The sequence below is a fragment of the Melanerpes formicivorus genome, unplaced genomic scaffold (assembly GCF_026170545.1).
Source record: "Melanerpes formicivorus ecotype bairdi unplaced genomic scaffold, bMelFor1.0.p_v2 SCAF_3, whole genome shotgun sequence".
Taxonomy (NCBI): Eukaryota; Metazoa; Chordata; class Aves; order Piciformes; family Picidae; genus Melanerpes; species Melanerpes formicivorus.
The window spans coordinates 35,462,491-35,481,784 of NW_027142355.1; the positions used below are offsets into that span (position 1 = coordinate 35,462,491).

At 42.3% G+C, this 19,294-nt stretch overlaps 1 long non-coding RNA gene across 3 annotated transcripts in view; it reads left to right on the forward strand.

Moving 5' to 3' along the window:
• The window catches only part of LOC137459403 (uncharacterized), a 148,003-nt gene that overhangs the window by 4,679 nt on the left and 124,030 nt on the right, over window positions 1-19,294 (forward strand). For all 3 annotated transcript variants that reach the window (XR_010992304.1, XR_010992298.1, XR_010992310.1), the window contains exons 2-3: window positions 1,876-1,989; window positions 4,943-5,036. This is a non-coding gene — a long non-coding RNA (uncharacterized lncRNA). The remainder of the gene's footprint in view (window positions 1-1,875; window positions 1,990-4,942; window positions 5,037-19,294) is intronic.

Here is a 19,294-nt window from a genome sequence, read left to right on the forward strand (position 1 = left end):
TTTGTGATCTAGTATCATAGTATCATAGTATCAATCAGGATTGGAAGGGACCACAAGGATCATCTAGTTCCAACCCCCCTGCCATGGGCAGGGACACCCCACACTAGATCAAGCTGGCCAGAGCCTGGTCCAGCCTGGTCGTAAACACTTCCAGGGATGGGGCCTCAATCACCTCCCTGGACAACCCACTCCAGGGCTTCACCACTCTCATGGTGAAGAACCTCCTTGAGGTCTCTTTGAGTTTCTCCACCCAACTGTGTTCTTCCTGACTTACAAAAAATATGTATTTGTTCAGCCACACTGTTCAGCCAGTTCAGTAATGAGTATCCACTCTTACCTCTTGACACAGAAGAAGCACAGAAGAAACTGTTTCACTTAACAGAGTTTTCACAAGCTCTACAGGTAATCACATATGCAAATTCCAGCGTAATAATCAGACCTCACAGGCAAGTTGGAAAAGGTTGTGTTTCTTTAATTTACCATTTTGACTTTTCCACCTAGGTCTTTAAAATACAGCATCACAGGATCACAGGATATTAGGATTGGAAGGGACCTTTGGAGATCTTTGAGTCCAACCATCCTGCCAGAGCAGGACCATAGAATCTAGCACAGCTTGCACAGGAGTGCATCCAGACAGGTCTTGAAAGTCTCTAGGGAAGGAGACTCCACAACCTCTCAGAGGAGTCTGTTCCAGAGCTCCATGACCCTTAAAGAAGTTCTTCCTCATGTTGAGATGGAACTTCTTGTGCTGTAGTTTACATCCGTTGCCCCTTGTCCTATCACAGGGCACAGGTGAGAAGAGGCTGTCCCTTCCCTCTTGACACCCATCCTTCAGATATTTATAAACACTTACTAAATCCTCTCTCAGTCCTCTCTTCTCCAGACTAAAAAGCCCCAGGTCTCTCAGCCTTTCTTCATAAGGCAGTGCTCCAGTCCCTTCATCATCCTTGTAGCCCTTTATTGGACTCTCTCAAGTAGATCCCTGTCCCTCTTGAGCTGGGGAGCCCAGAACTGGACTAATACACAATTTTGAGTAAAAATAGATGGATTTAGAAATACTTTTGTAGCAGCTTTGTTTCCAAAATATGATTATCTCATATAAGGGATTTTGTCACATATAGACATTTCCGCCAAAAATTGTTGTAGTTTTAAAACATAATCAGGAAAGGAAAACATTTAATTAGGTCAGCCTAGACATTTATAAAAACACATAGTGCAACAGTTATCCTGACACACACAAGGGAGCTAATAGAGAAAAATATTCTCCAAAAGTTACTTATTTTTATTCAAAGTAGATAATTAGAAAAATAAATATGTGCCAGGAAGATAAATGTATTTGATTACTTCCAGCAATGCACTCCTTTCTTATGTCTTACGCTGGAGAGTGACTCGACTAAGTGCTCAAGGAGAATGCAGTGGCGACCTGCCATTTAGCTAAATTGAGTCATTAAATGCAAAAGATAAGACCTGCTTCTCCTTTACACAAAAGATTCTTTATGCCAGTCTGACACTATAGAAGGGCTGTGAAATGAGAACAGCGGTTAATGCCTGACTGAATGCCCATTGGCACCAACTAGGGCAACGAAAAGAAAACCAACTCCAATTGTTTTCTGAAGATTTATCTAAATCACCAAAATGACTACCTACTAAAGAAAAGAAAGAAACAAACTGATTTTTCTTTGATTTTTATGTGATTGAAGTTGTGAAAAAAAAAAATACACTGGAAGAGTGCAAAGACTTCTATGGATTTGATGTGGGGACACTTTTCTTTGTCTTTTGGCCAAGTTGCAACAGGAAAACAAGTATTTTTGATAGAAATGCTGACATTACTAATAGCACCTCTAACAGAGATTGTTACAATGTGTATTTACTCAGGTACAGCATTAAACAGGAGATGTGAACTCACCATAGCAACCCCTGCATCACATTGCAGATATGCTGCTTCTAAGATACGGCAAACATTTCTGAAGAAACACAGCTGAATATCAGGTAAACATCTATCAACTCCAAATTGAGTTTTAAAAATGCTTTTCCACAAAGTAGAACAACAACAACAACAACAAAAGCCACGTAACTTGATGCTATGCAAATGAGTAATTTATTACTGAATTGTGTTTTCCTGATTTTTCCTTCAAGGTGTGAGTTTAAATGACTCTTTAACTCACTACGACAAAACCAGTGGTGAACATATTAATTAAGCTCCTCTGAAATGTCACTGGGAATCTTTATTTATTTATTTAGAGTAAACCAAACCAGGTTGGAAGAGACCTTCAAGATCATCGTGTCCAACCCATCAACCAATCCAACCCACCTAAACAACTAAACCATGGCACCAAGTACCCCATCAAGTCTCCTCCTGAACACCTCCAATGACGGCGACTCCACCACCTCCTTGGGCAGCCCATTCCAATGGGCAATCACTCTCTCTGTGTAGAACTTCTTCCTAACATCCAACCTGAACCTCCCCTGGTGCAGCCTGAGACTGCGTCCTTGCAGTCCCTACTAATCTAGGGGAATTATGTATAATTTTCAGGCCTCTTCCATCTGATAGCCTGAGATCTTGCAAAATACTGCTCTTTACCATAAGACATTGTAGAATCACAGAAACATTCAGGTTGGAAAAGACCATCAGGATCACCAAGTCCAACCCAGAACCCTACTCTACAAGGTTCATCCCTAAACTATATCCCCAAACACCACATCTGAATGACTGCCAGACTGAAGGAGTCGGGGTTGTTCAGTCTGGAGAAGAGAAGGCTCCCAGGTGACCTAATTGTGGCCTTCCAGTATCTGAAGGGGGCCTACAGGAAGGCTGGGGAGGGACTTCTCAGGATCTCAGGTAGTGATAGGACTAGGGGGAATGGAATGAAGCTGGAGGTGGGGAGATTCAGGCTGGATGTGAGGAGGAGGTTCTTCACCATGAGAGTGGTGAAGTCCTGGAATGGGTTGTCGAGAGAGGTGGTTGAGGCCCCATCCCTGGAGGTGTTTAAGCCCAGGCTGGACGAGGCTCTGTCCAGCCTGATGTAGTGTTGGGTGTCCCTGCCCATGGCAGGGGGGTTGGAACTAGATGATCCTTGTGGTCCCTTGCAACCCTGACTGATACTATGATACTATGATACATCCAGGGTTGGTGATTCAACCACCTTCCTGGGCAGCCCATTCCAATTCCTGTCCAGTCTAATGTGAACACAGTCAAGTTTGGAAATAGGTTTTTATATGAACCATCTTGCAGCCCACTTTTAGATGTATGACTGTTTCCTCTTCATTACCCCTCTACTCCTACTTTGAATCTAAATTTAACTAGCTAATGTGTGTCCCTTCTATTTATTTTTATTCAGGATAGCTTGCTTTCTTTTGCTTGAACAGAATGTCATTGGAGGTGTTTGGGAGGAGACTGGATGGGGTGCTTGGTGCCATGTTTTAGTTGATTAGGTGGTGCTGGATGATGGGTTGGACACGATGATCTTGAAGGTCTCTTCCAACCTGGTCTGGTCTATTCTATTCTATTCTATTCTATTCTATTCTATTCTATTCTATTCTATTCTATTCTATTCTTTCTATTTTCTCCATTGAATTAATTTTTGTATTTTTAGTTTGAAGGCCTGATCCTTAATATATGAAGTATCACTCAATATCTCAATTAAAAGCTTTTGGGTTGATGTACCATTGCCTTCAGCTTAACTAAAATCCTTGGCATTGCCTACTCATATGCATCAACTTTAAATCACTTATGCAGTGCCTAAAGCAACTTCCTGATGATATTCAGTGGGTTCCTAAGCCTTCTGCCATCAAACTTGTACTGTTATATCTTTCTTATACTTTACCCAGCCATTCAGTGCAGAATTTACTCCTGGAAGGAGAAGTTTTAACAACTGTTTTGGTCTTTACTTGGTACTAAGCCGCAGTACTGCCTCTTCCCAGATCTCAGCTGTAGAAGGTGAACACTCATTTTCTTGCATTAGCTGAAGAGACTGTTGAAGAAAACAACCAATATTATGGGTTTGCCACCTGAAGTTGTCCCCATAGTTTCTTTCATCACTGCTGACCAATTTTCCTGGAAGTCACCTGCCAAAGCCTTTAATCTGTTGCTTATGAGCCATAGCTTGAGCACAGGAGCATCATGTGAACCACTTGGAAACTGTGCACAGCTCCAGGACTACGATCTTCCCACCTCTCCATAGGTAGTGTTTATCATCCCTACTACTCTCATAATCTTTATGTTATGCTTTGACTTAACTTGTTTTAAACTGTGCTTTTTCTTCTAGAAGTTACACTAATGAGTGCTTTACCTCATTTGTTCACATCTATTACTGGCTTATTGAACCAACAGCTTTCATTTCAAATTTACAGATGTCTAATGAATTTTGAATGAGTAAATATTCTCTGCAGTGAATTTGATCCTACAGACAAAGGCCTTGTTTTTCTTAGATACCTCTCATGGGCTCACAGAAATTGCCAACTCCACTCAAGTTACAATCTTAAAAATCCTGCTGTGTTCTATAAAGTCTCTGATGCTGTGCTGGAGTCTCCAGATTCTTCCTCTTTGTTAAGCAGTGAATGATTTTTTTTTCACTTTGGCATGCTCCCTTCCTCGGTTCTGAGAATTCATGCTACACCAAAATTAGAAGGTTCAGAAGGGTCTTGTCTCTGTGGTATCAAAATACAAAATCCTCAAATATATTCTGAACAGTTTTGGTAGCAGAGGTGCAGTTAAAGCCTCGAAGCATTTTAACAAGCCCCAAACCCTCATAGTCAATCAGCGTGTCTCCGTTTCATCAGAACAAAATAGGTGTTTTCTTACAAACTAACATAGCTCTTCACTGAAAATGTTTAAAAAGCTTATCTAGAAATCTGCTGATGAAGTGCATCCACCTCAGATGCAGTTTATTTTTATTTCAGCACTGTTTCCCTGCTGGTTTTCTATTTTTTTTTCCTTTCACAGACGGTTATTTATATTTGGGGTGAGGAATGATGCACAGCAACAGAATGGATGGTGCCTGGTGCTGCTGTGAGTTGTTGACATACCCTGGTCCAAGGTAAGCCTGGCTGAGGTGCGTTTTGTGGGCACATATTTCTCTGCCTTGCAGTCTGAGTACTGCTGAGTGGAGCTCCCAGTCTGGCTCTGTATCTCGCAGAATGTGTGCACTCTTTCTGGTGGCAGCCAAGGCTGTGTTCCCCTGGGGCTAGGGGATATTCAACCCAGACCACTACTAGGATGGGTCATCTCCCTCCCAGATGTGGTGCACTAGGAGTTGTATGCAAGCTCTGATTTTTATTCTCTTGCTGTGACTGCCCATTGGTGCAAAACATGCTCCTCCTCCAGTGAGAAGGGATGGTTCAGCCGACACTGGTGATACCCTGATGAACAGTGCCTGTCTCAGAAGCTGCAGGACAATTTACACCTTTATAATCATTCAAAGGTTTCTTTAAGCTGCTTAGTGTGCTTAGTTTGGACTGCTTCTATGTTCAGCATAGGGATAATGTAAATTGTAATCCTATGGAGACAGAGTTGTCATAGTATACTCGAGCTGTACTGTGGCTACCAGAAATCTCTAGCCCTCTTTCCTGAACAGTGATATGTCTGTAATCTCTGTAGTTGTTTTTTTGCCTCCATGTTTGTTGTTTTTACTTTTTTCCTTTCTTTTTTCCTCTGTGGAGAGAGTGCCCTTTGTTTCCATTTCAGTTTCAGTTTCAGTACCAGCTGGACTTGGTTTTTACTTGGCTGATAAATCTATTGTACATCCATCACAAGTTTGCAGATGGCCGAACTAGGAAATACTGGTTGTGTCCTCAGAGAATAATGACAACAATATTCCCAAAACTTATGATAAACCAGTGACAATCTAGGTCCAGGTTTATACATTTACTTTAGTTTAAGCAGTTGAAGTTTAGTTTAAGCTATGGAAGTAGCCTAGCTATCTTGGCTTTGATTTTTTTTATATTAGCTTGAGACTTCTGTGATTTACTATCACAGGCATCTATCTGCAACATCACTTGACCCTGCTAATGTAAAACTAGGTCAGTAAACCCTCCACAGTCACTGGCTAAATGAGTCAAAGGTCTGCACATGTGGGTCTCCAAGAAAACATACTATCATAGTATCATAGTATCATAGTATCATTCAGGGTTGGAAGGGACCACAAGGATCTTCTAGTTCCAACCCCCTGCCATGGGCAGGGACACCCCACACTAGATCAGGCTGGGCAGAGCCTCGTCCAGCCTGGTCTTAAACACCTCCAGCCTCAACCACCTCTCTGGACAACCCATTCCAGGGTTTCACCACTCTCATGGTGAAGAACCTCCTCCTCACCTCCAGCCTGAATCTCCTCACCTCCAGCTTCATTCCATTCCCCCTAGTCCTATCACTACCTGAGATCCTGAGAAGTCCCTCCCCAGCCCTCCTGTAGGCCCCCTTCAGATACTGGAAGGCCGGGAAGGCCACAATTAGGTCACCTGGGAGCCTTCTCTTCTGTAGACTGAACAGCCCCAACTCCTTCAGTCTGTCCTCACAGGAGAGGTGCTCCAGCCCTCTGACTGAAGTATATAATTTTCTGTAACTAGTGACAGTTGGGTGTGAGGTGACCAGCATCACATTCATCTGCCTTTGAGTCCCTGGCTTTAAGAGACAAGTTTCTATTTATAACTGCATTTGTTGAAAGTGACCTTTGGCACTGGTACAGATCAGAGCTTGGACCTTGATCTCTGGATCTGAGGGGCAGAGCCCTGTTAGTCTCCCACCTCCTGCCTCTCTACGGTACGAAACAGCAGCCACACTAGGGAGCCGTGGAAGTAGCTCATGACATCCTGCTATACCTGTTGCTAGAGATATTCCCTGGGAGGATCCATTCATTAAAAATCACATCACATCCCCTTGCCTCATTAACCTTACCTCACAGAAGTGCATTTCTCCTTTACTTTCCCTGCACCTTCCATACTCCTGCTATAAATGGTCTGTTACCTGTGTTACAGCTTGACATTATAAATGATTTTTTCTAATCATGTTTAATGTTTTCTTTTTCTTAAAACATTTTTTTTTCCCTAGCAGAGGGGAAAAAATATTTCACATCAGCTTTGTAAAAATTAAATATCAGAGAAGCACCACAAATCTTCCAGTGGTGCCACCTCAGATTCCTGGACAGCATGATGCATATTTTTTGTCCTTCTATATTTTACGTGGTGTTTCGAATTACAATGTTTGAAAAAGAATGGCTCTCTCTTCTGTTTGTTTGGTCTTTTTTTTTTGCAGTGAACACTTCTATTTGACATCACACAGTTATTCCTCCTCAATGGTGCTTGAAATAAGTGAGCATTAAAGATTAATATATTATTGTATGGCTTACTGCTGCGTGTGCATTGCACATCAGCTATGGGAATGGGACACCCTGAGTGTTGAGCAGATGTAGAAAATGACTAAGCCTCTCTCCCAGGCTGATTGGTGCAAATTGTTCCTTTTTAAGGTTGCACTCCAAAGTCAAATCTGTCAATTCACATTTTTCCTCAGATTTTTTTTTTTCTTTCTTACTGGAAATACTTTTGCTTAATTTCTTTACTGTTTTTTTCCCCTGCCACTGTCGTGACTTTTCCATGGATTATCATTACAGATAAATTTTGCGATAAGCTAAACAAACAGATCCATTCTCTTAATTAAATGAGCTACAGCCTTTGGGCTGAAACAAACAAACATAGTATTTATAACTCAAATTGCATTACATAAACTGTGCCCTCACCTATAAAGAGGCTATAAATGGCATGGTAGGGTTCCATATTTGCTTTTTGTTCTCTTTTTTTCCCCAAATGACTTTCATGTTGACCTCTTTTAATTTACAAATAAAATCATGACTTAACTGCCAGCACTGAAACTTCGCCCTGGGATCTGAGATCAAGCTGTGCTCTTTCTGCTTTGTGCCAAAATAGACTCTGGTTCACCTCCTCAGTGTTGAGGTGACTCTGCAGGGCTGGCAGGAATGAAAAGCAATAACAGTGCTCTTGCCAGTAAAAAGATGAAGTGAACAAATTCTCTCAGAAGTAGGAAGGTACCAATTTTCAAAGCAGCTTTATAGAAAACAGCTGTATGAAACAATGGGACAAATGTTCATAGAAGAGCCAGGGTGGAACATCTCATTGCTTGATGTTCCTCTGCAGCCTTCCTTCACTTCTCCCTGTTGGTCTTTCCAGTCCAACCTGTAGATGAATCAAGCTGAGGTGCTTGTGGTTGTGGTTGCACATCTTTTTACCCTGGCTGAAGTGCTAATTGTCTGCCTGCTACTCTTGTGCTGGTACTAGGGCTGCTCTGTACATTGGGTGGAGTTCATTTTTGTGGGGATCTGCAGGCTAATCTCTGGCACCAGATCCCAAAGCATCTCTGCAAGCAGTTGCTCATTGCTCTGCATCTGCATTTGTGGGGCTTCAGATGAAATCAAGGGAAGCTAGTTTCCCACTTATTTTTCCCTGTCCTGGTCAAAGCTGAACACTTTGCACGTAGATATAAAACCTTCAGAGAGGTGGGGTTTTGAAAGTCAATCTTCAGTGTCATAGTTGCCAAGCATGTCTTTGTAGTGAGTGTCTTATGGATATTAAAACCTTTGGGACAAATCATGAATACTTAACTGTGGGGTGTCCAGCTTTCTTTGGGAACTGGGTGTCTCTGTGAGGCCCAGGCACAGTGATCTAGTGCTGCTCTTCTGCCAAGGACCACATCAAGGGAGAAGGTCTCCCTCATTGAAACAGCAAAAGTTCACACAAGGCAGAGGAATGTGAACAAGATTGAGAGGGTTCAGTGCCTGACGGCACTCAAAAAAGATGCTGAGACTGCTCTAGTAGTTTTCAGAATCTTTAATTAGAATAGAATAGAATAGAATAGAACAGAACAGAACAGAACAGAACAGAATAGAATAGAATAGAATAGAATAGACCAGGGTGGAAGAGACCTTCAAGATCATCGCGCCCAACCTATCATCCAACACCACCTAATCAAATAACCCATGCAACCAAGCACCCTGTCAAGTCTCCTCCTGAACACCTCCAGTGATGGCGAGTCTACCACCTCCCCGGGCAGTCCATTCCAATGGGCAATCACTCTCTCTGTGTAAAACTTTCTCCTCACCTCCACCCTGAACCTCCCCTGGCACAGCTTGAGACTGTGACTTCTTGTTCTGGTGCTGGCTGCCTGGGAGAAGAGACCAACCTCTGCCTGTCTACAACCCCCCTTCAGGTAGTTGTAGAGAGCAATAAGGTCACCCCTGAGTCTCCTCTTCTCCAGGCTAAGCAGCCCCAGCTCCCTCAGTCTCTCCTCATAGGGCTTGTGTTCCAAGACCCTCACCAACTTCGTTGCCCTTCTCTGGACTCGTTCCAGCAAGTCAACATCCTTCCTAAACTGAGGGGCCCAGAACTGGACACATTATTCCTGCTGCCAACCATGAGGATAGGGGCACTAGATGTTTGAGAGGTACTCTCTGAGGAAAACATTAACAGGTGAGGTCAGGCAAAGGCAGAAGCAAAAACCCCTTCCTGGACTGCACTACACCTCAGCACTCTTGGCAGAAGATGTGTTTAGCTGCTTAATCCGGTAATTCACTGTGCTTTATTTCACATTTATTAAGGAGTATGGCAAAAAAGGTAATGAAGCATCACAAAGACTGCTGTTCCTGAGGGTCTTTCAGGCTACGGACCACACAATCCCAAATTGAAACTCTGGGAAATATTTGGCAAAGATTCTGATGGTTCTTAGGGAAATGTGTAGAAGATAGGAAAATGACCATGTGAAAATCAGGGTGAGCTGCTGATGCCTGGAGAGCCAGCTGTCCAGCACTGCCCTCCGCTCCCTGTGGCTGTTCCCGGAAAGCCCATGTGTCACTTTCAAAAGCACTGAGCTCATTGTCCAGGGCTGGAGAGTCTAATGAGCATTGAGAAACAAAACGGAACAATTTGCACTTCCTAACAGGACAGATTTAACAGGAGAAGAAACACTGAGCCATGGGAGATGTATGCTGGCATTCACAGTCCTTTCTGCTGACATGTCCCCCCTGAAAAGTGATTCTCTGCACTGTCTCCCTGGGTTTAAGGAAATAGAAACTTAGGGAAGCACAATTTTTGATCTTATATGTAGTTCAACCCTCTGGATATGCGCAGATGAAGAGAAAAGCAAGATAATTAAAAGAGCAGATTAAAATAGCTTCCAAAACAACCAGAGAGTTGTGCTTTGGCTGGTATGATACACTTGATTATTTTTTTTTTCTGGTAGATTACTTCTGAAAATAGGTGGTTGAGACTTAATTTTAATAATCACAGCAATTTGAATATGCACCTGCTTCTGCCTGAGGGTATGCATCTGCATGTTGCAGAGAGTGTGCCTGCGACACTGAACCTCTTTAAAAGCTTTGCTTTCCCACTGGACATCGCAATAAACAAGCAAATAAATAGTTTTTTTAAGAGCAAAACCAAATGCACAGAGGAAATTCACAGTTATGGCACCCACTCTTTTCCCCTTGCAGCTCAGTACAATTTGTTTATGTATTACAGCATCTTCTGTAGGTTATGTAAAATCTGTTGCAAGAACCTGTGATATCTGATGAATAAAGGACAAAGTCTCAGGTTAGTTTTGACTTTTCAGGGTTTAGTGAATTCTGCTGTAACCCTGTCCCAGGTCTTACTGCTCCAGTTGTTTCAATTGCAAATTATCTCTTTTCTATGATTAATGGCAAAAGTACTGCCACTGAGTGCCGTAAGGTTGCAACCCTGTGCGCAAGGTGCTGTACAAATCTAATCAAAGCACATTCCTTGGGTCAAAGAGCTAAAATTCACATGCCAGTTAACAGACAAATCATCTTTTGAATTAGGTGAACTGCTGGATTACATAATTAGGAGCAGCAATCTCTGCATTGTTATACGTTGTCAGCCTTTTAAATTAGAGGCTTGATCCTCAGAATAAAAATTCTGTCCTTAGCTCAGTTTTTAATGTTCAAACTGTATGGACATCCATTTTGGCATCACACAAGCTAGTTAGCTTAATCCTGTTCATTTGATTCAGATGAGAAGTCTTGCTGGGGTTAACTGAAGTGCTCATAAGAATGTTATGATCATAGTTACTTTATTCTTTCTTAGATAGTGTTAAACTATCTAAGAAAGGAGCTGGGATTGTTTAGCCTGGAGAAGAGTAGGCTCAGGGGTGACCTCATTGCCCTCTACAACTACCTGAAAGGTGGTTGTAGCCAGGAAGGGGTTGGCCTCTTCTCCCAGGCAACCAGCACCAGAACAAGGGGACACAGTCTCAAGCAGCGCCAGGGAGGTTTAGACTCGAGGTGAGGAGAAAGTTCTTCACTGAGAGAGTCATTCATCATTGGAACGGGTTGCCCAGGGAGATGGTGGAGTCATTGACCCTGGAGGCGTTCAAGAGGAGATTGGACGTGGCACTTGGTGCCATGGTCTAGTCATGGGGTTTGTGTTGATAGGTTGGACTCGATGATCCTCGAGGTCCTTTCCAACCTAAGTTATACTGTGATACTGTGAACCATTTAATTAATTTCCTTTTTTTCCCCTCAAGGCCACTGACAAGACAAATTAACTGAGACTCACAAATATCCAGTTATGATCTTGTACCAACCAGATACATCACCAAGGAGAAGAATAAATATGGGAAGTTTCTTTTAACATGAAGAGCTTGTTGCTTTAAATATCAGAGTGAAGACAGAGTAATACTATTAGATTACCATAATTAACTAGGTCAACCTAAAAAAAACCAAACCCTACACAACTATGCCGACAAATTGCATTCAAACATTAATTAGATTCTGCATAAGAGTTAAACAGTTTGCATTCATCACTTGCAAATGAGCACTTTTCCTGAGGACAAATGAATGTATGCTCATCTAATTAAATAATGCATTGATTATCTGGATGAGGGCATTGAGTCTATCATCAGTAAATTTGCTGATGACACCAAGCTGGGGACAGGAGTTGATCTGCTAGAGGGTGGAGAGGCTTTGCAGAGAGACCTCGACAGGCTGGACAGATGGGCAGAGTCCAACGGCATGAGATTGAACACATCCAAGTGCCGGGTTCTGCACATTGGCCACAACAACCCCATGCAGTGCTACAGGCTGGGGTCAGAGTGGCTGGAGAACAGCCAGGCAGAGAGGGACCTGGGGGTGCTGGTTGATGGTAGGATGAACATGAGCCTGCAGTGTGCCCAGGCAGCCAAGAGGGCCAATGGCATCCTGGCCTGCATCAAGAACAGTGTGGCCAGCAGGAGCAGGGAGGTCATTCTGCCCCTGTAGACTGCACTGGTTAGGCCACACCTCGAGTCCTGTGTCCAGTTCTGGGCCCCTCAGTTTAGGAAGGAGGTTGACTTCCTGGAACAAGTCCAGAGAAGGGCAACAAAGTTAGTGAGGGGCTTGGAACACAAGCCCTATGAGGAGAGACTGAGGGAGCTGGGATTGCTTAGCCTGGAGAGGAGGAGACTCAGGGGTGACCTTATTGCTCTCTACAACTACCTGAAGGGGGGTTGTAAACAGGCAGAGGTTGGTCTCTTCTCCCAGGCAGCCAGCACCAGAACAAGAGGACACAGTCTCAGGCTGCGCCAGGGGAAGTTCAGGCTGGAGGTTAGGAGGAAGTTTTACACAGAGAGAGTGATTGCCCATTGGAATGGGCTGCCCGGGGAGGTGGTGGAGTCGCCGTCACTGGAGGTGTTCAGAAGGAGACTTGACAGGGTGCTTGGTGCCATGGGTTAGTTGATTAGGTGGTGTTGGATGATAGGTTGGATGCGATGACCTTGAAGGTCTCTTCCAACCTGGTTTATTCTATTCTATTCTATTCTATTCTACATACATGGGAATATGCAGGGTAACAGATTAAAGGACACATGGACAAATGAACTATGGAACTTCTTGACTTCTTAGTTTTTGAGCTGGCAATTAAAATGCTACATCTGCCACACAGGCAGTTACTGCTGTTTATTTCATGGACACATGTAAGCTGGAGGACACAAGTGCTTTTAATCAGTATGAATACACATTACAATCAGAAAACTGCACCAAACAAGTACTGAGATTTGTGGAGTGATCTGTCCACAATGAAGAGCAGATTTAGCAAGGGTTGCTAGTGCATGGGTGGACATTGTGACAGTCCCTACCACCAATCACACTGTGATGGTTAAGAGGGGAGGAGGTAAAGTCGCACATTCTAGAGTCTATATGTTTTATATATATATATATATGTATATATATATATATATAAACTCCATTCGATAAGTCCTTTAATCTATTGATTCAGTAAGACAGTGGCATGTTAATACAAAAATATTCACCTGTCCCATGATTAAAGCTGGGCATCACTCCAGGCAGTTGCAACTTCTTTGAACAGTTGTCCCATATGGCTTCTGCTTAAGCTGTGCAGTTAGTTCAGTAAACATGGAGAAGGGAACAACATCATTTATTTTGACCAAATAAGCAAGAACTATGACTGGAAAAAAGATTAATTCAACTGCAACCTTTGGCATGGCCTGCCTCATGATTTCTTAATGGGTAAATATCTATTACTCTTGGGCTGGGTGACTAAATAGTCTTTCCAGGTGTGCTTTTGTGTTTATTTCTGCCTTTAAAACACAAAATCACAGAAAAATGAGTCATGAGGAAGAGTTCAAGTCTTTTGGCAGTTCAAAATTCATTTATCTTTGGGAAAGCAAGGTTGCTTTATACTTGGTCCATATAAAAAGCTAACACTTTGTTTTGCTCAGACCTTCCAGGACATCCCACCTTCAGTCAGAGCCCAAATGGAAATTTTTAGAAAGATAAAGAATGTGGTGGTAGAATAGAATAGAATAGAATAGAATAGAATAGAATAGAATAGAATAGAATAGAATAGAATAGAATAGAATAGGAGTAGAATAGAATAGAATAGAATGAACCAGGTTGGAAGAGACCTTCAAGATCATTACGTCCAACCTATCATCTAACTCCACCTAATCAACTAAACCATGGCACCAAGCACCCCATCAAGTCTCCTCCTGAACACCTCCAATGATGGTGACTCCACCACCTCCCCGGGCAGCCCATTCCACTGCGCAATCACTCTCTCTGTGTATAATTTCCTCCTAACATCCAGCCTGAACTTCCCCTGGTGCAGCTTGAGACTGTGTCCTCTTGTTCTGTCACAGGTTGCCTGGGAGAAGAGACCAGCCCCTGCCTGTCTACAACCTCCTGTCAGGTAGTTGTAGAGAGCAAAAAGGTCACCCCTGAGCCTCCTCTTCTCCAGGCTAAGCAAGCCCAGCTCCCTCAGCCTCTCCTCATAGGGCTTGTGTTCCAAACCCCTCACCAACTTTGTTGCCCTTCCAGCAGAAGTAGATAAGAAGTTGTTGCAAATCACAGAGCCATTGTGTTCCAGCACCTATGCCATTACCCCTGCACTTGGAAAACCAGTGTGTCATCTCTTCAGGAGTCTCTTAGCTCCCACTTCTTTACTTCCTCAGTCTTTCCTTTCAGCCCACTTGTGTTTTTCCCTGCAAAAATATATTAGTTACAGGAAAAGTGAGAAGGTAGCTTGATTAAGTGGACAAAGGAAGGGAGATGAGTAGGTACAAAATGAAGAAAAAAAAAGTGCAGTATGAAAATGGTGGAGCTGACTGTGGAAGACAGGTTGTATGTAAGTTCAGGCTGATACTGGGATGAGAGAAAAACAGAGTATTTAATATACATCTGTGGCAATTATCAATATTGATATGACTGCGTAATGGTTGTTAGAAGCATACAGCTGGGAGAATAAAAAATTGATCACAGAACTTACACACATTATGATAAGTCCTTATGATCAATGTTCACTTATGTCTTAGGGTAGAATAATAAACCTTTAATTGCATGCAAGCAATTTTATGTGAGAATAAATCACAACCAGGGCACAGTAATGTAATTTATTCAACAATGCTGTTGATTTTGGCACTCATGCAGCATTCTTTATATTAAGTTTTAATGCAAAGCATCTGAAGCACACTGTTAATAAAGGTGTTAGATACAACCAATATATGAGGAAATGTTCTACATCCTCTCTGCTTCTTTTCAACACACAGTGGGCTTATTTTTACAGTACAGATTCACATTTTGATCTCTAAACTAAGGGAAACATTGAGCCAAATAAAATATGGCACACATGCAACAAGCACAGTTGACTTCTGAGGCTGGAAGGGTGAAATGCAGAATGACTTTGTGCTCCAGGAATGCTTTGTTAAGCACTAACAAATATTGTTTTCTGAAGGGACTATACAGATTAAATGGTCTGGAACAATATCATACCAAAAGACTGATGACTGTTTTAAAATCAAAAGATCTTAATCTTAGTCTAGAACAGAGTAAGAAGTCTCTGTGTTAATTTATTCTAGTTTCAGTGTGTACCAAACAAGATGTGACCTGTTTTGAACTTGAGACTTATTTGAGAATAATATGAAATGTTATAAAACAACAGAAATGCAAATAGAATAGCAAGAAACCCACGCTATGTCAACACTCAAATGCCTGAATATCTCAGGCAGTCCTTGCCAAAGGTCCATAGCCAGCAAACTCTCCTTCATATATCACTGGAAGGCTGGATCAAGCACCTAAAGTGGTCAGAGAAATTTTTTACCATTTAAAGACAAGTTTTGAGGTCCCTGCAATAAACTCTCATGTTCACAGGAGATGTGCTAGCCCGTGAGTGAGCTGATGAGGGGGAGGCAGGTTTATCCTGCCTCTGTTAAAATCTCTCTCTCCTTTAAAATCTATCATTAATGTTTGCTTGAAATAGAAAAAATACCATAAGACAAATGACAAGGTTATTGGTGTTACAAATTAAGGAAGGGCAATTATAATCATAGAATCACAGAATGGCAGGGGTTGTAAGGGAGCTATGGAAAGACTGAGGGAGCTGGGATTGCTTAGCCTGGAGAGGAGGAGACTCAGGGGTGACCTTATTACTCTCTACAACTACCTGAAGGGAGGTTGCAGACAGGGGGATGTTGTTTCCTTCTCCCAGGCAGCCAGTACCAGAACAAGAGGACACAGTCTCAGGCTGTGCCAGGGGACGTTTAGGCTGGATGTTAGGAAGAAGTTCTATACAGAGAGAGTGGAGAGGTGGTGGAGTCGCCGTCATTGGAGGTGTTCAGGAGAAGACTTGATGGGGTGCTTGGTGCCATGGGTTAGTTGTTTAGGTGGGTTGGATTGGTTGATGGGTTGGACGCGATGATCTTGAAGGTCTCTTCCAACCTGGTATATTCTATATTCTATATTCTATCATCAAGTCCAACCACGTTGCCAAAGCAGGGTCACCCAGAGCAGGTTACCCAGTATCATGTCCAGTTGGGTAGTGAACCTCTTCAGAGAAGGAGACCCACAGCCTCCCGGAGTAGCCTGTTCCAGTGCCCCAGCACCCTCAAATTAAAGAGTTTTTCTTTATATTTAGGTGGAACTTCCTGCAGTCTAATTTGTGCTTGTTGCCCACTGCTCTGTGGCTGGGCACCACTGAAAAGAGGCTGCCCTCATCCTCTTAAGGATGACAGTATGGAAAATATTAATGTGTCAAAAATCAACTTACTGCTGATATTTCATGAGTTCATGTTGCAACCTTATAGTCTTGACCTTTTAAAAAATGGTTTTCTAATTGGCACTGAGGTATGCATGCCAAATTACACAGGCTTCTCCTAGTACAAGTTTAAGGCTGCAAGTTCAAGCACTCAAAGAATACAGGAATGAAAGACTGAAGACTGTCAGTGAATTCTCAGGTCACGTTGCATCTACAGGTATGCACAGTCTTTCCCCTTTCTTTGTTGCTGTGTCCAGTTCTGGGCCCCTCAGTTTAAGAAAGATGTTGAGATGCTGGAATGTGTCCAGAGAAGGGCAACAAAGCTGAGGAGGGGTTTGGAGCACAAGCCCTTTGAGGAGCAGCTGAGGGAGCTGGGGTTGCTTAATCTGGAGAAGAGGAAGATCAGAGGAGACCTTATTGCTCTCTACAACTACCTGACAGGAGGTTGAAGCCAGGGGGGAGGGGTTGGTCTTTTGTCCCAGGCAACCAGCACCAGAACAAGAGGACACAGTCTCAGGCTGTGCCAGGGGAGGTTTAGGCTGGATGTTAGGAAGAAATTCTTCACAGAAAGAGTGATTGCCCATTGGAATGGGCTGCCCAGGGAGGTGCTGGAGTCACCACCACAAGATTTGTTTAAAAAGAGACTGGATGGGGCACTTAGTTGCCATGGTTTAGTAGATGGTGTTGGGTGATAGGTTGGACCTGGTGATCTCAAAGGTCTTTTCCAACCTGGTTAATTCTGTATTTCTTCAGATATTTTTACTTGTCTAACTCTGAAAGGTAGTTCCTTCACCTCAAAAAGGCTACTGTCAAAGTTCAAGATTTTATTTCCAAATCTGACCACATTTACCAGAAGCCATATCTTTACTTAATATTGATTACTCATTTAGCAGCTGAAGCATGGCAATTATATATAGGCACATAAACTCTTTGCTTTAGATTGTTATCCGTCATGGAATAATTGAGCCCAAATAAAACTAGATGAGTTTATAAGGCACTTGCATTGCAGAACAATAGTGGAAAGTGTCAAGGAATGGTTAAATGACCTGAGAATGAAATGATGCAATCAAATTTGAACATCTAGTCTGGCTGAGTTGCCAGAGTACGTGGGGCCTGTATGCAGAAAGTATTAACCAGCTAAGTCTCATGTCTGTGAGGAAGGGATAATTTAACACTTTCTAATTAAGCTTTCTCTGAGTTCAGCCTGATATAACATTTCATTGTAATCAATCTGCCTTGACTTGTTAAAGAACAAATCACAAGTGAAGGACATGACTCCATGGACTTGAATAGCTGCCCTGCCTTGTTGCCATTAACTCATAGCTGTTGACCAAAGGGATCATAAAAGTTTTGTTGCAGGTAATGACCGATGCTGGATTTTAAAATCCAGAGAAACATTTGTTAAATTAATCAGCTACAGTCACCATCACTATGGTTATTTGGGCTTCTAGTGCTGGTTTATTTTTGTGAAATGCAAGCTGACCCATTTTACCAATGATATTCAGGGTGGGGAGAAATAAAAGAATTTAAAGCATAGTTAAATCATAAATATTCTTAATTGTTGCAGTTAAGGGAATCTTCAGACATTTTGGAGTTGAAAAAGCTCATTCAGGTACTGAGTCTGAAAAAAAATAAACATTGAATGGAGAATTGAGATTTTTGCATGCAGTTGAAAAAAAGAATCTTTTGGGCAAGCATGTAAACACCATTTGCTTCAATCAGGGGCAAGGTACTGCACAAATAATATAAACTTCAAAAGGATACTTCAGCAGCATTAAGAATGTACTCTATATGTAAAGGAAATTACAAACTGACCTGAAGGGAACTGAGGATATTTCAAGGATGTTCCAATTTCTCGTTCTACTAAGGTGTTAGATTATAAGTTCCCTAAGAATGTGTTACCTAAAACTCAGCTCCTACATTTGCATAATAGACTTCATTGTAGGGCTATTAAGTCTTTGCTGTTTGCAATGTATTCGGTGAAATTAATTTATTTGCAGTTGATGAGCTTTCTATAACTTACTATTAATAGAATAGAATAGAATAGAATAGAATAGAATAGAATAGAATAGAATAGAATAGAATAGACCAGACCAGACCAGACCAGGTTGGAAGAGACCTTCAAGATCATCATGTCCAACCTACCATCCAACACCACCTAATCAACTAAACCATGCAACCAAGCACCCCGTCAAGTCTCCTCCTAAACCCCTCCAATGATGGTGACTCCCTCAGTCTCTCCTCATAGGGCTTGTGTTCCAAACACCTCACCAACTTTGTTCCCCTTCTCTGGACTCGTTCCAGCAAGTCAACATCCTTCCTAAACTGAGGGGCCCGGAACTGGACACAGTACTCAAGGTGTGGCTTGACCAGTGCAGTGTACAGGGGCAGAATGACCTCCCTGCTCCTGCTGTCCACACTGTTCCTGACACAGGCACTGTGTTATGTTCCTTGTATTTTAAGTACTTGCAATTACTTAATGTCTAATCTAGATCCTACTTTGTATCCAGTTAGTGTTTAAGAAGCAAGTATTATTAAAAATCATCACTTATCCTTAATTTCTATTTAATTTAAGGTTAACCAAAGTTTCTTGATGGGTCAAGGAACAAACCAGAGCTGACTTGTTAAAACAGAAGAGCAAATGCTTGGCAAATATTTAATTCTAATTTCATTCCTGGTTTCAGTTGAGATAGGGTTAATTTTCTACCTAGGAGGCGGTACAGTGTTCTGTTTTGGATTTAGCATAGAATAATGT